This window comes from Aulostomus chinensis, chromosome 1 (assembly GCF_037954235.1).
Source record: "Aulostomus chinensis isolate RoL2024-O1b breed Wild chromosome 1, RoL_Achi_v1.0, whole genome shotgun sequence".
In the NCBI taxonomy this organism is placed as follows: Eukaryota; Metazoa; Chordata; class Actinopteri; order Syngnathiformes; family Aulostomidae; genus Aulostomus; species Aulostomus chinensis.
The window spans coordinates 30,668,395-30,688,166 of NC_141320.1; the positions used below are offsets into that span (position 1 = coordinate 30,668,395).

At 46.3% G+C, this 19,772-nt stretch overlaps 2 non-coding genes across 2 annotated transcripts; both read right to left on the reverse strand.

Moving 5' to 3' along the window:
* Window positions 1–15,863: 15,863 nt before the first annotated feature.
* Window positions 15,864–15,935, reverse strand: trnaq-uug (transfer RNA glutamine (anticodon UUG)). The gene has a single exon. It is a non-coding gene; the product is annotated as a tRNA-Gln (tRNA).
* A 2,086-nt stretch (window positions 15,936–18,021) lies between these two features.
* trnar-ucg (transfer RNA arginine (anticodon UCG)) lies at window positions 18,022–18,094 on the reverse strand. Its single transcript has one exon. It is a non-coding gene; the product is annotated as a tRNA-Arg (tRNA).
* Between the last annotated feature and the right edge of the window lie 1,678 nt (window positions 18,095–19,772).

Consider the following 19,772-nt stretch of genomic DNA (forward strand, 5'->3'; position numbering starts at 1 on the left):
CCTCTCCTCTCCTCTCCCCCTCTCTCCTCCTCTCCTCCCCACACATTTTTGGAACTGTCACTACCACTACTTGTTGCACTTTGTAGTTTGGCCTTGGTGTCTCGCAGTCTCTCTGTGTTTCCACAGATCCACCTGAGCCCCAACCGCCGCCTGCATCGCCCCCCCCCCCCCCTTATTCCCTACTGTTACACCGGCCTGCGCTCCCCTTCCATGAACCAGTCTGCCATCCAGTCCCCCATCAAGCTGGCTTGCTCTCCCTGCCTCCCCTTCCAGAAGCTTCCTTCTTCAGCTGTTATTAACATTTCCATGTTTCCCACATTTTGTATTGTAAACTGTTTTCTTGTCTGTAACAACATCTACTGCACGTCTGTCCGTCCTGGGTGAGGGATCCTCCTCTGTTGCTCACCCTGAGGTTTCTCAGATTTTTCCCTGTTAAAAGGGTTTTCTATGGAGTTTTTCCTCAGTCGATGTGAGGGTCTAAGGGCAGAGGATGTTGTTATGATGCCATGTGAAGCCCTTTGAGACAAACTGTTGGTGAAAATGGGCTCTACAAATAAAATCGCCTTACCTTGTGACATTCAGGACATTTTTGGAGCCTCTTGTTGGATTTTGCCACAGAGAATCAGAGCCAATCAAAAGCCTGGTGGACTTTAACATGGAGGACTGAACAAGTCAAGAAAGCATCAGTTTGACCTTCACAGGTGTTTCTGTTCCTGTCTCAATGCTGTAGAAAGAGCCTGAGTAGCTCAGATGGTAGAGCATCAGACTTTTAATGTGAGGGTCCAGGGTTCAAGTCCCTGTTTAGGTGCTGTGGAGGTTCCAGTGTTGGACAACATGGTACTGGATGAAGTTTAGTGTTGAACAAACTGTCATCATCAAAAGTAGAAGTGTTCTTGTCTTGACACTGTGAGACTGTTGCTAGAAAAGTGACCAATAATAATTTAATGTGGCATGCAATTAACAAAAGACCTACATTGATGGTCGAGGGGTCTGGAACCTATCCCAGCATCTACAGGCCAGAGGCAGGGTTCACCCTGGACAGGTTGCCAGTCCATTGCAGGGCCAACATACAGAGACGAGCAACCATTCATACCTACGGTCAATTTAGAGTGTCCAATCAGCCTCATCCCAAATTACACATCTTTGGACGGTGGGAAGGAGCCGGAGTACCAGAGAGAACCCACGCATGAACGGGGAGAAGATGCAGATTCTGCACCTGAGCCTGGACTCAAACCCAGAACCTTCTTGCTGTGAGGCCACAGTGCTAACCACTGCACCATCATGCCGCCGTGGTCTCATATACTTTTCTCAATTGTGTTTCTTTCATATCCTCCTGAGATCAAACACAGAATTCTAGTTACTGTCAAAGCCCTGATGACATCGTCAGGAATTCTGACTTTGATCTGGAGACTCTTGCTTTAATCTGAATTTGATCTGACTAATGTTTTAGTTTAGGTTGCATGATGCTGACCACCTCATTTCTCCTGATGGACTGGTGACCTGTCCAGGGTGAACCCTGCCTCTTGAACAATGTCACCTGGGATCGCCCCCCCCCCCATGACCCTTAAAGGACAACAACAGAAAGTGGATGGAGGGATGGACTCAACACTGAAATCAGCTGATCTGACCCACATTCTAATGTTTCCTGTCCCTCTTTAGGAGTCAATGAGAATAGTAGTGTATATAATAATGTATATCCAACCTTGGAGTATCTTTCCAAAGCTTTGAGTATTTCTTCTTGTTTCTACTTGTAGTTTTAGTGTCTGGATCTTTTCTTTTGATGTCCTGCTGTCTGCTCTTTGCTTTTGGAGCTTCCTTCAACAACTACCAGGCCTCCTGGGTACTGTAGGAAACATGGTCAAGTTCTTCTGACTTCTCCAGGAACGTCCTGCTCTCATTGGTCTGTCTTCATTTTGACTCCTCCCACTGCCACAATGACCAGCCTTTATACTCTTGGTGACTGGGGCCCTGGTTGCTGCAGGCCTCAACACCAGCCTGTGGTTGTGAGCAGGGCAGAACAGAACTGACAGTATCTCCCATGCAGGACCTGGGTCAGCGCCTGGTGCCAGCTGGGGCGCCGCTTTAACCTGGACCCCTAGAGGATCTTCTCCAGGAACTGGCCTTTTTGGTTCCATCAAGGCCTGAGAGGATGGTGAAGAGTGATCCTCCACCAGGCAGCACAGTCAGCAGCAGCCATTTTGTTCCACTAGAATCAAGTATGATCGTGACAGACTGGTGAGTATTTGCTAACTGACACTTCCTGTTTTTACTGCTATTCTTCCATGAATGTGCTCATGTTGGCTGGTCACCAACCACAGTTTCAAAGCCATGATGACATCTTTCATCAACAATCAGACTTATTTTTTCTCTATTTGGACAAATAAGGTTTCAACTGACACGGCTGGCCAACGTCCTGGAGTTCATTCAGCCTGGAGAACCAGGTGCTGGTTCCTTCTTTTACCAGGCAGGAACGGGCAGCAGATCCAAGATCAGTAGGTGCGGATGTCTGCTTTGACTGGTAGGAGGAAAGAGAGCAGGAGAGCTGGTCAGAGACAAAGACAGATCATGAAGAAGGAGTGCTGTATTCTGCTAGCACATGCTAGTGACAGTCAGAGATCAGGAGTCTCAGCAGGGAAAGATTCATCTCTTATTTCAGAGGATAGTTGGACGTTCACTGGAAGACAGTGACGTGTGGTGAGGTTCATGGCTGGTGAGGCACCGACTCCATCACAATCAGATCTGTCAACATATGAAAAAAAACCTGCATTTAATAATAAAAACAGTCAAAAAATGTTCTCCATGTTTTGGCTTCTGTCTGCCACAGCTTCTTCAGCGCTCTGGATACTTTAGCGTGAACCTCCTGCTTCCATTGAAAATCCAATTTAGAAAATTGTTTTAGCTTAGAAATGTAATCCTCCATTGTGACATTACGGCCACTCAGGAGAAAAAAAATAAGGCAAGGCAAGGCAAGGCAATTTTATTTGTATAGCCCGTTTTCACAAACAGTTTGTCTCAAAGGGCTTCACATGGCATCATAACAACATCCTCTGCCCTTAGACCCTCACATCAACTGAGGAAAAACTCCATAGAAAACCCTTTTAACAGGGAAAAATCTGAGAAACCTCAGGGTGAGCAACAGAGGAGGGATCCCTCACCCAGGACGGACAGACGTGCAGTAGATGTTGTTACAGACAAGAAAACAGTTTACAATACAAAATGTGAGAAACACGGAAATGTTAATAACAGCTGAAGAAGGAAGCTTCTGGTAGGGGAGGCAGGGAGAGCCATCAAGCCAGCTTGATGGGGGACTGGATGGCAGACTGGTTCATGGAAGGGGAGCGCAGGCCGGTGTAACAGTAGGGAATAAGAGGGGGGGGGGGCGATGCAGGCGGCGGTTGGGGCTCTGGTGGATCTGTGGAAACACAGAGAGACTGGGAGACACCAAGGCCAAACTACAAAGTGCAACAAGTAATGGTAATGACAGTTCCAAAAATGTGCAGGGAGGAGAGAGGGGGAGAGGAGAGGAGAGGAGGGAAGGGCTCCATGTAACCTGATGTGTCCCCCAGCAGTCTAAGCCTATAGCAGCATAGCTATCAATGGTTCAGAGCTACCTGAACCAGTCCTAACTGAAGGCTCTGTCATAGAGGAAGGTCTTAAGCCTGGACTTAAACGTAGTTAAAGTGTCTGCCTCTCTGACCCATGGAGAGAGCTGGTTCCATAGTAGAGGAGCCCGGTAACTAAAGGCTCTACCTCCCAGTCTGATTTTAGAGATACTGGGAATCACTAAAAGACCTGCATTCTGGGAGCGGAGTGCTCTGGTCGGACAGTAGGGACTAATGAGCTCTTTCAAATAGGATGGAGCTTTATCATTGAGAGCCTTATAAGTCAGCAGAAGGACTTTGAAGTCGATTCTCGATCCTACAGGAAGCCAGTGGAGAGAAGCTAAAGTGGGAGAGATGTGTTCTCTCTTCTTAACTCCCGTCAAAACCCTCGCTGCAGCGTTCTGGACCAGCTGGAGACTCTTTAGGGAGTATTTAGGACATCCTGACAGGAGAGAGTTGCAGTAGTCCAGCCGAGAAGTGATAAATGCATGCACCAGTTTTTCAGCATCACTCTGGGAAAGGATATTCCTAATCTTAGCGATACTTCGCAGATGGAAGAAGGCGGTCCTAGTCACATGCTTTATGTGGGAGCTGAAGGAAAGGTCCTGGTCAAAAATGACCTCAAGGTTCCTTGCAGTTGTACTCAAAGTTAGGGTGATGCCATCTAGAGTAGAGATCCGATTCAAGAGTGTGTCCCTGTGGTGTTTAGGTCCAAAAATGATTACAATAACTGAATGACTGCACTTGACTTTCCTAACAGTAAATTGTAGTTCGCTGTCACTTCTTCTTCTGCAGCGGACCGGAGGAGGCGCAAGCAGAATCCCTGGGCTCACTAGCGCCTCCTCCATGAGGCAGGAGAACTGCGTGCCTCACCCAGCACCTTTTCGCAGCCGTTTTATGATCGCTCAGCACAAGAAACACGTTACACTCAGTGTATACAAAAACACTCTACATGATATTCAGCAGCTAAACTATAGAAATGTAGTTTGTTTCGCAGAAGTATTTGAACATTTTAATAGCGCCATAGAAAGAGACAGCAATACGGGCTCCCTGCATAGCATGCAGCACAGTTAGCCGAGTCATTGAGCAATGCCTGGTGAGGCTCAGCTGCCTGGTGCCTCACCGCACGTCTCTTCTCAGTATTTGAACGATAAATATGAAAAATCTGTGATTTTGAATAAAAAATAACTTAAAACTGGTTGAGTTAAAAGCAAAATAACTTTATCGTACAAATCAAAGGAAAAATACAATAATTGCTTTTATTTTTTTCAATTTACATTTTTTTCTTTCCATGATGACGGGCGAGGCACGGCCTCACTTGCCTCCCCTGACCGCACGTCACTGACACACACACACACACACACACACACACACACACACACACTGAGACATGCAGCAGCTCACAGTAACTGCCTCAGTCACACAGCAGATAGACTCCTTTCTATAACAAGATAAGCAGTAGAAATGGATGGAAGTGATGATGAACTGATGAACAGGTGATTTGTCCAAAAGTCAACATCAGATTCATTTCGAATCTGTGGAAGCAGTTTCATCTTGAGGTTCCAGGTAAGAACAGCCAGCTGTGGGCTGACACACATCTCTTCAGGAGCACTTCTATGCTCCAAACTTGCCAGGTTGAATTGTGTCTGTATTCTGAGGGCAGCAGGAGGACGGAGGAGTGAGGACACACACATTTGGAACTGAGAGCAGTTGTGTGTGGGATTTCCCCAGCAAAGATGAAACCAGCTCCTTCATGCTGGCTATGAAGGCTCACAGTCACACTGACGCAGCTACAAATACTTTGAAATGCAACAGACTGGTTTCTCTTCTGGTAGTTTGTTATCAACTGTTGTCACATTTAAGGATCAATTTAGCTGTTAAGATGAAGGCTCACAGTCACACTGACCCAGCTACAAATACTTTGATATGCAACACACTGGTTTCTCTTCTGGTAGTTTGTTATCAACTGTTGTCACATTTAAGGATCACTTTAGACTAGAGGGTGTCCTCTTCAGATTTTGAACAGCGTAATATAGACTCTGTCGGTCCTTCTGATTGATTAATGATGACTTGTTGAAAAATTCCTACAGTCATCAGTAGGAGCAGAGCTGATGAGGAGAAATCAACTCCAGATGTTCCCAGACGGGGAAAACCTGCTCTTCCTCGCTGGTTCACCTCTGGAAACGAAACTCCAACAGATGCGCGGACCAGAGGGAGGAAACCACGGCGTTTCACTGCTTTAGATTTAGAATCTCACGCCAAGCCGGAGAAGCAGGTCCTGAATCAGTCACGTGGTCACTGCCGGCTGGCGAGGCTTCGGACGTCACCACATACGTCATCAATACGCACTTCAAAAAACGAGAAGAAGACGCGGGAAGCTTTGAACACAACAAGGAAAGAAGGAGAAGTCCGTGAACCCCCGGCCTCGGTCTTTGTCTCCTGAAGGCTGAGTGGCGCCGGTAGAACCTCAACATGTGCGCCGCGCAGCTGCTGCGGGTGTCGGTCCAGGAGCGGATCCTCGCCGCCGCTGAAGACTTCCTGCTGCAGCTGGGAGAAGGAGACTCAGCGGCTGGAGTCCCGGTGCTGAGAGCGCTGCTCACCGAGCGGCTGGCGGCGGCCGCGGAGCAGATCGTGGCTCTGCTGGAGGAAACCGTGGCGGAGTACGAGCGGGAGAACCGCCGGCAGAGGTTGCTGCTCGATGCCGTGCTGAAGCCCCGAGTCAGGCTGGACAGAGCAGGTGAGTCCCCGCAGGGACCTGCTGGGCCCCTCATTCAGTCCAGGAAGTGGAGCTGCAGCAGGGCCGGTTCTCGACGGGCATTTATAAGGGGGCAGACAGAAATGTGAAGGGGCACATGATGGCGACTGAGGCGGGAAAGGGTGTGGTGGTGTTGGGGGGGGGGGGGGTAGGTGGGTCTCTGGATCACTGTTGTTGTCATGTAATTGGATTGCACTTTGTCAGACCTTCACCCTCAGACCGGTCCAACCTGGTCCCACATGAAGGCTAAAGCCCAGTTCACTCCAAGATTTTAGGCGTCAGTGACTTCCCTCCCCCAATCAGGCTGAGGCATCAATGACCACCACACTACAGTAATGAGGGTGAACAGATCCAAGACAGTGGACTGGGAGGTCGCATGCGACGTCGGTGACAAAAAGAGGACACCAGCACTGCTGGATATCAGGACTTGTAGCAGTGACGTAAACGGAGCTGCAGCCAATGACAGCAGACATGGGAGCTCTGGCAGTGGGGGAGTGACGCAGAGCCACCAACAACAATGAGGAGGGGCATGGATTCTAGGAAGGGTTCACCATATCCTTGGACACAGGATTCTTGGCTCCATGGTAGCGCACTAAGGACCTGGAGGGCTGCGTTCTGCTCCACCTCCATGTTTACAATGAAAGGGGCGTGCGCTGCGTCCAAGAGTTTCCTGGTCAGCTGTGCAGTTGGCCACGCCTCCTGACGGGGAAAATCCTGTAGTCTGAACACTCCTGTGCACCGACAAATCTTGTAGTGTGAACAGCAGCCTGATTGAGCGCCGATGGTGTGAACAGCAGGGCCTGTCGCTAACAAAAAGTAGCGTAGTTTGAACAGGGCTTGAGCTTCTGCTGGTGGAACTCTGAGGGTCCCTGAGGCCCCAAACCCCTGACCAGGAGGAGGTGGCAGTCCCTCGGGGCCAAATTAAAAAAGAAAACTAAAAAAACATTTCTGGTTCCAATTCTGAGATCAACTTACAAAATAAAGTCAGACTCGATAAGAGCTCTCAATGTAGCCGATATTTACCAAACTGAAGGGTTGGCGTTGTGTTAAACCTCTTGTTTGTCTTCTTGTCCTGTTCTCAGCTTCTTGTTTGGAGCACCTGAACTCTGTTTGCACCTGAACAGCTCCACTCTCCTTTCTCACCAATCCACTCCTCAACAACAGCCTCCTGTTTCCCTTTGCAAACTCTAACAAACCTCCATATCCAAGTCATGTGTTCTGGACTTCTCATGGCCCAAGTTGACCAAAGTCCTCTTTCTTTGATGGAACGTGGTTTGATGGTAGGGGGTTCAGATCTGTGACAAAGCAGAGAAGGAACTCTCCCAAGATGCTGAGACGCATCAATGACAGGGCTCGGAGGGAAAGAGAGGAGGTGAACCTGTCCTCTCAGTGATGCCTTTTCCAGTGGATTCTTCAGCTTCTGCAATAAATCTGGTCCACATTCAGTTTGTGGCTCATCTGTTACTTTCTGAAGGGAGAGAGAGAGAAAGAGAAACGTCATTCTGAGTGCAACCCAACACAGCAAAAAGCTGTGCTGGAACCTGACGGGCTACATCCTGGCTCGTTAGGGTCCAAGCAGTGATTGATGGTGATGGAGGCAGTGGGGTTGGGAGGGGGTGTGTGTGTGTTTGTGTGTCACGAGAAGATACACACACAAACACACACACAGCGGTGTGACAGAGAGATGAGAGGAAGCTGACACTGTATCACGCACCTTTTTCAGCAGATTTTTCCGCTGCTGCAGATCATTTTGTCAACTCTTAATCCAGTAATGTTGGGAGTCCATCAGGATTTGTGGGGTTTTTAACTTCTAAAATTTTGTGGAAAAATCCCAGAGACAAACTCCACCTTCAGGAGCCAGAAAGAAGGATTGGATTGTTTTTCTGAAGGCAAAGGTGGTCCAATCCCATCCATGATCCCAGACCTGCTCAGTGCCCCCTCAGATAAAGATGGTGGATCAAATCAACAACAACAAGTCAGTAAAAGTCAAAGAGCAGGCAGCACAATGTTGGTGGGACTTGTTCTGATGATGGAGCTCCATTCTACCACCATCATGGATCAGACACATGAGGAAAGCTGTGGAGCAGCTGAAGGTGGTTGCTGCCAGGCTGAAGACCACCAGACACATCAGGAGGACCAGGATGGTGATGCTGAAAGAGCAGCACTGACTCAGTCAGCACACACACACACACACACACACACACACACACACACACACACACACACACACACACACACACACACACACACACACACACACACACGTGTCAGCAGTCTCTCTGTCTCCTGCAGCAAGTCACATGATATCCAAATGAGTCCCGTCAGAATGAACCAATGTTACAGCAGCTTTAGGGGACAAAATCCAAAGGCAAACCTCCTGCAGACACCAGTGAAGCTCTGTTGTTTCATTTCAATGCAGTTTCAGTCCAGATCAGTGAGTCCAGAGCTGCTAGCTTGACAGCTAAACACGGAGCATCACAACACTCAGCAGGACCCTGGCTGGAGTCGTTCTGCCAGCTTGAAGTGACGTCACTCATGCAGCTCTTTGAGTGTCTCAGTGGTTCAGACCTCCAGTGCTCCAACATGAACAGGAACCTTGAAGACCATCAACCATTCATCAACAGTACAGAACAATGAGAAGAGTTTCCACTTCTAAATAAAAGGCTATCACACTGTTACTACTACAATATTACAGTATTAGAGGTTTAGAAAGTTCACCAAATTAAGAGTAAAATCATATCATAGGCATTGACTCAGCTACATGTAGAATACAAATGCAAAGCCAGAAAACCTGGAGAGAACCCACGTAGGAACAGGGAGAACATGCAGACTCACACAGAAAGATCCTGTGCCTGAGCCGGGGCTTGAACCCAGAACCTTGTTGCTGTGAGGTGACAGGTTGAACCACTGCGCCACTGTGCCTCCTATAATGGAAACTATACAGGCCTTTTAAAAAGTTATTTTTGTTCACTGCGCAGCCGGCCTGGGCTGGACCGGCCATTCAAGAATTGTCCCACTTTTCCCAGTGGCCAGGATGTCCCTGGACCCCACACACTGACCAGGACACTGGGAGGCGGTACTCATGCTAATGCTAGCCAGCAAGTGTCTCTGGTCTTGTTGTGTCTGTAATGAGGGCCATTGTGTTCCAACTGAGCAGGAATGTAAAAACATAGAAGATTTTAATAGCTGACGGCTATTTGGTGTTGTTAGAGTGGATAAACCTCACCTTGTGATTATGAATGGACAAAACCATTCAGTGATGGGGACCTATGACCTTTGACCTGGGTGACCCAACGTTGATCCAAGCATCTGAAGCCAGCGTTTCTGTTCCCAGTTTGCTGACTGGTTGTCAGTAGCAGGACGTCTCTTTTCATTGAGTTGATTTCTGTTTCTGTCTGTTGCTCCGCTGTTTCAGAGTCAAATGAAGAGATTTCTGATGTTGCTGTTTGTGTCCTGCAGATGTGGAGCAGCTGCTGGTGATTAAAGAAGAGGTTCCCCCTGAGCTGCAGGACCCAGAGCCCCCCCACATTAAAGAGGAGAGGGAGGAGCTCTGGACCAGTGAGGAGGGAGGGCAGCTTCAAGGGCAGCAGGAGGCTGATATCACCACGTTCCCCTTCACTCTGGTCCCTGTGAAGAGAGAAGGGGACGAAGAGAAACCTCAGTTCCCACAGCTTCATCAGAGTCTAACTGAGGAGAACTTGAAGGAAGAGTCTCTGAGCAGCAGCCCAGTTCATCCTCTGAAAACAGAAGCTGATGGAGAAGAGAGTGGAGGACCAGAACCAGAACCAGCCAGCAAGGTAGATCCAGATCCACTTGTACAACCCCAGACTGAAGACCAGATGTCAGACTCTTCTGAAGCTGACCCTGAAGTCAGTGAGGATGATTGGGTCAGACCTGATAACACGGCCACCTCTGAGCACAAGGAACCCTTTGGCTCCAGGAGGAATTTGCTTCAGAAATTGAGACCAGGACAGGAAGTGAGTCATTGCAGCTCAAAAGAGCAAAAAGTAAAGACTGAAAGAGAATCAGAGATCATCAGGAACGTGAACTTTGGTCCTTCTGAATCTGAGACAGAAGTCAGGAAGGATGAGCGTCCCTTTAGGTGCTCAACATGCAGTAAAGATTTTAGGAACAGAAGGAGTTTGAATAATCACATGAGAACACACACTGGGGAGAAACCATTCCCATGCTCAGTTTGTGGCAGAAGATTCTCAGAAAAGGGTAATTTGAGAAGACACATGAGAAGACACACTGGAGAGAAACCATTTCCCTGCTCAGTTTGTGGCAAAAGATTCTCAGAAAAGAGAGGTCTGAAAAGACACATGAAAATGCACAATGGGGAGAAACCATTCCCCTGCTCAGTTTGTGGCACAAGATTTTCAGAAAATGGGCATCTGAAAATGCACATGAGAACTCACACAGGGGAGAAGCCATTCCCCTGCTCCATTTGTGGAAAAATGTTCTCTGTTCAAGGATATTTGAAAAGCCACATAAGAACACATACTAGAGAGAAACCATTCCTCTGCTCAATTTGTGGCACAAGATTCTCAGAAAAGAGATATCTAAAAAACCACGAGAACACACACTGGGGAGAAACCATTCCCCTGCTCACTTGGTGCTGAAAGATTCTTGATAAAGGCACAACTGAAAAAACACATAAGAACGCACACTGGGGAGAAACCATTCCCCTGCTCAGTTTGTGCTAAAAGATTCTCGGTAAAGGGACACCTGAAAAGACACATGAGAATGCACAGTGGGGAGAAACCATTTTTCCAAACATGACACTGAAGCCATGACAAAAGAGTGGGAGACGCAGGTTGAAAGCCAATAATGAATGTATTTAACTAAAAAAAAACACAACAATAAATCAAAAATGGGCCCAGGTGCTTCCAACTAGGAGGAATGAACAGCTCCCCACCCTCCAGATACCTGCTGCAACACAAGAAACATCATGAAAGACACGAGATTCTGCGTGACTTTTCTGTTAAACCTGTGTTGAGAGCTAATTTGCAGTATGCAACCAAACCAGGTTACTTTTGAATGTTGCAAAAATACATCCCTGCAATTCTTCAAAAATAATTAATAATACAAGAACACACATTTGGTTTGTTTTGCAATGGAATTGTCCTTTAAGAGCTTCACAAGCTGGGAGAAGGATTTTAAACACTACTCTGGATTTTACTGGAGGCCAGTGCAGCGAAGCTAAGATTTGCGTGATGTGCTCTCTCTTCCTAGTTTCTGTCTATGCTTCTTGTCTATGCTTTACGCTTTATTTCTATGCATGCACCTGCATTGTGGACCAGCTGCAGAGTCTTCAACCACTTGTTAGTACAGCCTGATAATAAAGTAAATAAAAATATATGATAATAAAGAGTTACAATAGAGCAGTGACATCACTAGATAATGTGTCTCTAAGGGGTTTTGGGCCAAGCACAGGAACTTCTGTCTTATCAGAGTTGAACAGTAACAAGTTATAAGTCATCCAGGCCTTCATGTCTGGAATGCATGCTTGTAGTTTGGATAACTGTTGGCCTTCATCCGGCTTTATTGATAAATATAATTGATTATCATCTGTGAAACAATGGAAATGTATGGAGTGTTTTTGAATAATATGACCTAAAGGAAGCATATATAAAGTGAAGAGTATCGGCCCCAGCACTGAACCTTGGGGAACACCGTGTTTAACTTTGGTTTGCATGGAAGATTTATCGTTAATGAGTAGGGCTGGGTTTAAAAAATCGATTTAATCCATTTGAATCAATTTTCCTTTTCATGGTTTGATATCGATTCATAAAACCCACAGATCGATTCCTAACTTGCAGAGAACAGCCTGTGTATCAACTCTGGCAGTCTCGCATGATCAGCGTTTGGCGGCAGTTTTAATGGAATGTGATCTTGCGAGAATTTACTACCAGTCAAGCAAACATGGCGGACTGAAGCACAACCCTGAAGGCACACTCGGTGAGATTAAAGGCCGATGTTTGGGTGCACTTTGGTTTTAAGGACGGAGAAAATGACGACTTGGGGGGGGGGGCAATATGCAAACTATGCAACGGGATGGTAAAGTACTGTGGGAATACGACAAATCTCCACTTGTCAAGACATCACCCAGCAGAAAACCAGTCGACACGGCTCAAACAACGCAGCCTGGAGCAGGTATAAGATAACCGAGGCTGTTGCAGTTTTTATATGCAAAGACATTTGACAATACCAAACATGAACGCAAGCTTAAAACAAAGCATCGAAACTTCGCTTCACTCAGCAGAGAACGTGGCATTGACTTGTGATTGTTAGACGTCAAGAGCAACAGATTCATATCTGACCATTCCAGCTCACTACATTAGCGACTGGGTCCTCGCATGCCATGTTCTTCAAACCAGAGCCGTGGAAACCAGCCACACAGCGAGAAAACTCAGCGAACTGTTATTCAGTGCAATAGGCGAGTGGAAGCTTAGGAACAAGGTGCCAGCCATCGAAACTGACAATGCAGCAAATATTGTCCGCGCTGCGGAGATTACGGGCTTGTTGCACATTGGTTGCTTTGCACACCTTCTTAATTTAGCCTCGCAAACTGCGCTGAAAGTCCCTACAGCTGCACGCTTGCTCGGCAGAGTCAGACGCATGGCTGCATTTTTTCATCGTAGCTCTACGGCGAGCCGCATCCTCAGTGAGAAGCAAAGGGTGCTGGAGCTTCCTGAGCACAAGATGGTGATTGACGTGGTGACACGTTGGAATAGCTCACTGGAGATGCTGGACCGTTTCCTCCAGCAGCAACCAGCCATCTCAGCAGCTCTGCTGTCACCTGAAGTACGCAGAAACGAGAAAGATGTCTGCACGTTGACAGAAGTGGACGTAAGAGTCCCAGAGGATGTGGTCAAAGCCCTTCAGCCACTGAAAGCAGCTACTCTTGCCAAGTCTGAGGAAAAATCCCAGACTCTGTCCATCATTGCACCCTTGCATGCACAACTGTTGGAAGAGATGCGCTGTGTCCCCCAGGATTCAACAGTCATCAAAGAGGTCAGGACAGCAGCAGACAACAACCTCAATTCAAGGTAAGCTTAAAAAGTATGTTGGTGAATGCGTGTGCATTCATGCACATTCATTTCCAATTAAATTATATTTAAGTGATCAAATATATCTTTTCAAGGTTCGTGCCTTGAAGGACAGGCTCTATGTTGCTTCAGCGTCAGACCCTCGTTTCAAGGCTCTGCCTTTCTTGCCTGATGAGGCCTGGAACCACACATTCTCCCGACTGGTGACTGAAGCTTCTGTTGTGGCACAGGCGGAGGCTTCTAATGTAAGTTATTGACACAAAAAAAAACTTATTTCCTACAGTTTTTGTACTTTACTGTATTCAACTCAAATTTAATTTGTCTTCATTATTTTAATATTAAGCAGTTGTATTCTGAATTGTATTCCAAGTGTCTTTCCAGATCATTTTCTTGCTATTTTCAAACAGCAAACATCTGCTTTTGGTGGAAAAGAAGAAGCTGTGCCTGATCCCGTTGAAGATGTTGCTCCACCAAAGAGACCAAAGGAATCCTCTGCGCTGATGTCTCTCCTAGGGTCAGCCTACATGCGGAAAGAGACAGTTACACAGAAAACTGTATTTGAAAAGGCCCAGGATGAAATCAAAATATACAGGGAAGTAACACCCATTCCACTCTCTGAGAATCCTCTCAACTGGTGGAGAACACATGCAAAGCAGGATCCCCTATTGGCCCACCAAGTAAAACGGTACCTTTGTGTACCTGGTACCAGTGTCCCGTCCGAGCGGGTTTTTTCCACCACTGGGGATGTTGTGACGGCAAAAAGGAGCTGCCTTACTCCTCAACATGTTGATCAACTCCTTTTCATGCAGAAAAATCGTACTCTCTCCAACAAGTAAGAAAAGGGATGACAGGTCTTGAAGTTTTATGGACTTAGGTTTGTGATTATTGTTCAGAAGTTTACAAGATCTTTTTTATTCGTGTGTCAAGAAAACCCTTTAAGGAGTAATTCAGAACTGTTTAGACTTGTAAATACTTTTCTTTTTTGCATGAATGAAAAACAAACCAAACCCAAACAGGAAGTTCAGAATGCCTGGAAAACAAGATGGAATGTCACCACTTGTCTGATGGTGTTTTTCAGTTTACATTGTATGTTTCAAATATACAGACCATGTTCCAAAAAACTGAGATATTGGCGCTATTTTAATTTGCCTACATTTATTTGAGTCAACAGATGGCTGTTAATTCTGTTCTGATGCAGTTGTCACAACCATTGTAGTGTTATTGCACAGAAGCTGTGAGACAGTTGTAGCTAAGTGAGTGTCCTGTTTATGTGTGTCATCTTTGGAGAAACTTTATTTACAATGTCTATCTTGTAATTTATTTCAATTTGATTTATATACATTCATTTTTTGTTGTTGTCAGTCACTTGGTCAGGTTTAAATAAATAAATAAATGGACGTTGAATCGAATTGAATCGTGAATTGAATTGAATCGGACCTCGGAAAATCAAATCAAATCGATTAGGAAAATCTGAATCGATACTCAGCCCTACTGACTGGTATTTGTTGTTAAACTGGACAGTTTGTCTGTTGAAGCTCTTTAAGTTGATCTGGTTGGACACAAATCTTAGCCACTCAGATGCAGCAGCAGAAGAAGCTGTCATCCACCCTGACAGTCAGAGCATCAAGTCAAGGAAACATCAACCATCTTGTAGTTCCAAACCTTCACCTGTCAGATTCAGCTACTTCTTATTGTGGGATTTTAACTTTGAACACAAACAGTGTCTCGACGCACGATGGCCCAAAAACGGCCCGCATCCCGATTGCAGATCAGCACCACACCAGACCCAGGATTGGTCCAGTTCTGATTTTACTTCAGTATTTGGCACCTTCGGATGTTCGGACCGAATCCAGTTAGTTACACACATTTTCATTTCACCTTGGATTTTGGAGCTTTCGGGTTAAAACCTGTATTTCATGTGTGGGCCACAACCGTCATGTGTGCACCACAGCCGGATCAGGAAGCTTTCAAACGGATCTGGCCCAAAGACTCCTGCTATCTGGGTAGTGTAGATGCCAATGTAGTGGTTGGGGAAATAGTCTCTGAGAATCCAACTTGAAGGTCCTGCTAAGTGTTGTGATGCTCAAATGTTCTGTAAAATAGTTGGACCCTCAGCAAAGATACTAGATTAGGAGTTGATGGAGTCGTTGCAGATACCAGGGTCCAAAGTCCAGCTTGAACCTGGTTTGTGCAGTTCTTTGTCAAGCTAGCAGCGATTCTTTCTTTTCACATGGCCGTGTCTCCTGATGACTCAGGACCAGTTGATGTCCATTTACCTGTCATGGTGACAGAGAACTTTGTCCAGCTCAACCAGGACAAAACTGAGGTCTTAATTGAAGGTGGTGGCAGCGTTGTTAGGGCCTGAGCCTCCTCCCAACCAGCCACAGCCAAGTAGCACGAGTTGGCCATAGAAAAATACAATTCCTCTTTCAATGTCCGTCACAGACTTGCTGGAGACTCCACCGAGATTTGAACTCAGATCACTGGATTCAAAGTCCAGAGTGCTAACCATTACACCATGGAACCAGTCCAAAAAAACGACATGAGTGAGAAAAATTATGGCGCTTATCATGTAGGAGGGACTACAGTGGTTGTCTGGTTTAAATTTTCACGAACATCCATCCATCCATTCATCCATTGTCTTCCGCTCATTCCTGTTAATGGTTGCAGACTCCTTTTTCATAGCTGGAACCTTCCTCTTGTGTCAGCTTCCTGTTCCCATCTCTATGTTAACGGTCAGTTTTGACCCACGTCTTCAATCAGCTGTCAAATAAACTAAAACAATTTTCTATCATGGTTCAGGTTAACAAAATCCTCATCAACTTCTCTGGTCCAATCACATTTATGTTGGCACACAGAGAACAGATCTAGAGTCAGAGCTGAGACTTCAGTCTAAGCACCTTAAGATGGAGGAGAAGAAGCCCTGATTTCTGGGTCTCACAGTCTTTTTACTCTCTTGGCTCCACCCACACAGGGCAGGAGAACATCCTCATAGAGAGTCAGTGTTTTTCCATGTTTAACCAAATCAGCTCTCAGTGGTTAAGAACAGGTGAGTTAGTGAGTGTGGTTCATTCTAATCTGATGTCCAAGCTGCAGGAAACAGCAAAGCCAAACAGTACAGAAGCCTTTCAGCATTCATGCAGACTGGAAAGAGGCTGAAATGCTCCCTGCTTCTGGAAGGAGCAGAGATGGAGCCAGAAAAAACACAGAATTTACCCAGACTCTGATTTGAACTAGCAAGAGACTCAAGCTGGTCATGAAGTATGATTGGCTGCCTCTTCGTGATGTCATTCACACACTTGTATAATCAGGATGTGAGCTGAGGGGTGGAGATCAATGAGTCCTGGAGACGTTCAATAATGTCCACAACTTTGGCACCAGGAAGACAGCAGGTGATGGCACCTGGGAGTTCAACAGACCTGATGATTGAACCACCAATCACAAGGATTTCAGCCTCCATTGTAAACAGAGAGTTTAGATGAGAGAGAACCTGCTGTCAGCCTCACCAGTCAGGGCAGTGGTAGAGGCAGCAGAGTTGAATGAAGCAGGATCACCTGGCAGGTCTCAGCTGGAGGTGATGACATCACTGGCCTCAGTCCTAACCAGTGCTCTGCCTAACAACACGGACGATGGTGAGAAACCAGTAGAAGCACTCTGAGAGTTGGAGACAGCAGGAGGAGAGAGACCACGACAGAGTCACCCATGGGAAACTGTTGGATCCACTCAGGACAAACTGGACAGACACAGATCAAAGACAGAATTGATGATGATGTCATCAGGGGGCTTTGATGGTGTCTTTATTTGTACCCAGAATTCTGTCTTTGATCTCAGGAGGACATGAAAGAAACACAACTGAGGAAAGAAGAGGCGAACATTCAGCTTCATTAGAAACACTTGAACTGTTGAACAGTAGAATTTGTTTGAAACAGTTTACAACACTGAGTGACAGGATTGAAGAGGGAAGAGTTTTCTACTTTAAATTTAATTCTAACTTTGAACTGGGGATGAACATTTTTAGTCGTTCATATTCTAACATACAGAGGAAGTCATGTCATTCCCTTTTTTAAAAAAGAAAAACATGTGAAGCTCCTCCCCCCAGCTCCAGATGGACAGACAGACATGAGAGTGGCCAGGAAGCAAAGAAGTGTTGTGCTCCTCTCCAGTGCTCTGGTGTTGTTGTGCTCTTCTCAGCTCCATCATGAAGACCTGCTGGCACTGGGCGCTGGTGGAAGTTTGCAGCTCTCACTGGAAAGTCCTGAGGCTCCTCCCACTCTGAAGCAGGCAGTTGCTCCCAGCCAGCCCACACTTTCACTCTCTGGTGTAGGAGTGAAGAACAAAATCATAATCAAGAACCATCACTCTTTCATTGGGGCTCCTTTCTCCTTGTTCTGATACAGAAACTCAACAGCTTCTATCATTGATTTGACAGGAAATGTTGATGACACACTGGGATTTTTGTTCTCCTGCTGTCACTGTCAAGTGCAGCTTAACATGAGAGGTAGCAGGATCATTCATGTGTTCATGTTTCCAGCAGACAAGGAGGGAACCTGGGAGGACTTCAGTGACTTTGATCAGTGGTTCTCACTTCATCTTCTCAGTATAAAGTTTAAAGTGAGCTGGCCAGGAGTTGAACCTAGAATCTTCTGATCCGAAGTCAGACGCGTTGTCCATTGCACCACCAGCCCTACAGAGGGGAGGTGCTTATACAAAAAGAGTCAACACCTTCATTTGTATGTCAGAAAATTTCAATGATATGGTGGCATTTTCTGTTTTTGTGCTGTCTGATTGTCTAAATATCAGGTTTAGATCATCAAATTAACACTGGAACAAAACATAATAAACATTAATTATTTAACATTCAAAAAAAAAAAGAAAGAGAACCTGCATCATCCCAGCCATGAAGACCTCAACATGGTTGAAGAGAAAGTCTTGGGTTGGATTCTTGTGTTTTGCAGCATCCTTGATGAGTCTGCATAGAAACATTGGTGTTGTGGACCCACATCCACCAGGAGTGGAGCTCAACCAAGAAGAGCAAGAGGAGAATGTTTGTGGAGGAGCTGGGAAGTTCCCTGGTCAAGCCACACACTGAGGGAAGGGAACGGACGCCCCGAGACCCAGACGCTGCAGCCTTGCTCAGACAGCTGCAGAGCTCAGCAGCACTCCATCCATGCCATCAGCAACACAGAGAGCATCCACACCAGCGTCCTCCTCAGCAGCCCTGCCTCAACACCAACCAGAACAGCCACAGCCACAACCCCCTCAGGACCTGGATTCTTTCTAAATACTTTTTAAAGGCGTGTTCTGTCCAGGTAGAAGACATGATTTGTTTCTTTGGATGAAATAAAAATGGATGAAAACGTCCAGAACATCCCTCCCAAATCTGATTTCTTCAATTGAAAGAACTCTAACATTTCTAGATTCATTCCCTCCAGTAAGGTCTTATTTCCAGCTCTGCTCTCCCTCCACTACTGTTCAGTGTAGTATTTATTTTACTGACTACTTCATTGACAGGTGGTAAAACTTTCTGGTGTTTCCTGAACTTAACTGAGTGCTGCTCAGTAAAGTTGCCATGACTTGAGATTCTCTTCCTGCTGGGTCCATTTCAACATTCTTATCCTTCCTATCACTGGAGATAAAGTATCAGTCAGGGCTGTACTTGATTAGTACTGCATATAGTACACATCAGTCACTGCCATTACACAGTGGAATGGTAGTTGAAGTACTGTTTACCAGCAAGCTGAAAACTGTTGTGGTCTTTGACAATTCTCTTGTTTCTGAATGAAAATCCTGTGAAGGAGAATCATGGAGACATCCTAAAAATGGCTGAGGTCTCTGAGCTGCAGCAGGTCTGAGCTGCTTTTGATGCCCAGATGATGAGGAGGCAGTGAATGGTGGGTTTGGTGGAGCTGGAAAAAGGCTGCAGGTGGTGAGGGGTCTGCTGGTGTCAGGACTTCCTCTCCAGGTCTGAGGGCTTCTCCCTGCAGTTCCCACAAACACCACAACAGTCCTGGAACCCCTGTGGAGGACCATGATGACCCCGATGCACCATCAGGCCATCAAAAACCAGTCCTGATGGTCAAAAAGGTCCCTCCACTCATCCAGGCTCAACTCTAGAAGAAGCTTCTGGAACAGATGAGCAAACACACTCAAATATAAATCCTGATGTAAACACACTGGCAAACCAACGTTTACCACAATGTTGATTTTTACAATTTCCTTCAATGTTTGAAAACCATCAAAGTGGACAGAAGCCCAGATGGTCCAAACCTGTTTCCTGTCTCCTGCCATTGTGGAGAGCCTCTGTTCTGTCCTGCTGCTGTCCAGTTATCTCTCCTGAGCTCCTCTGCTGGTTCCACCTTGAAG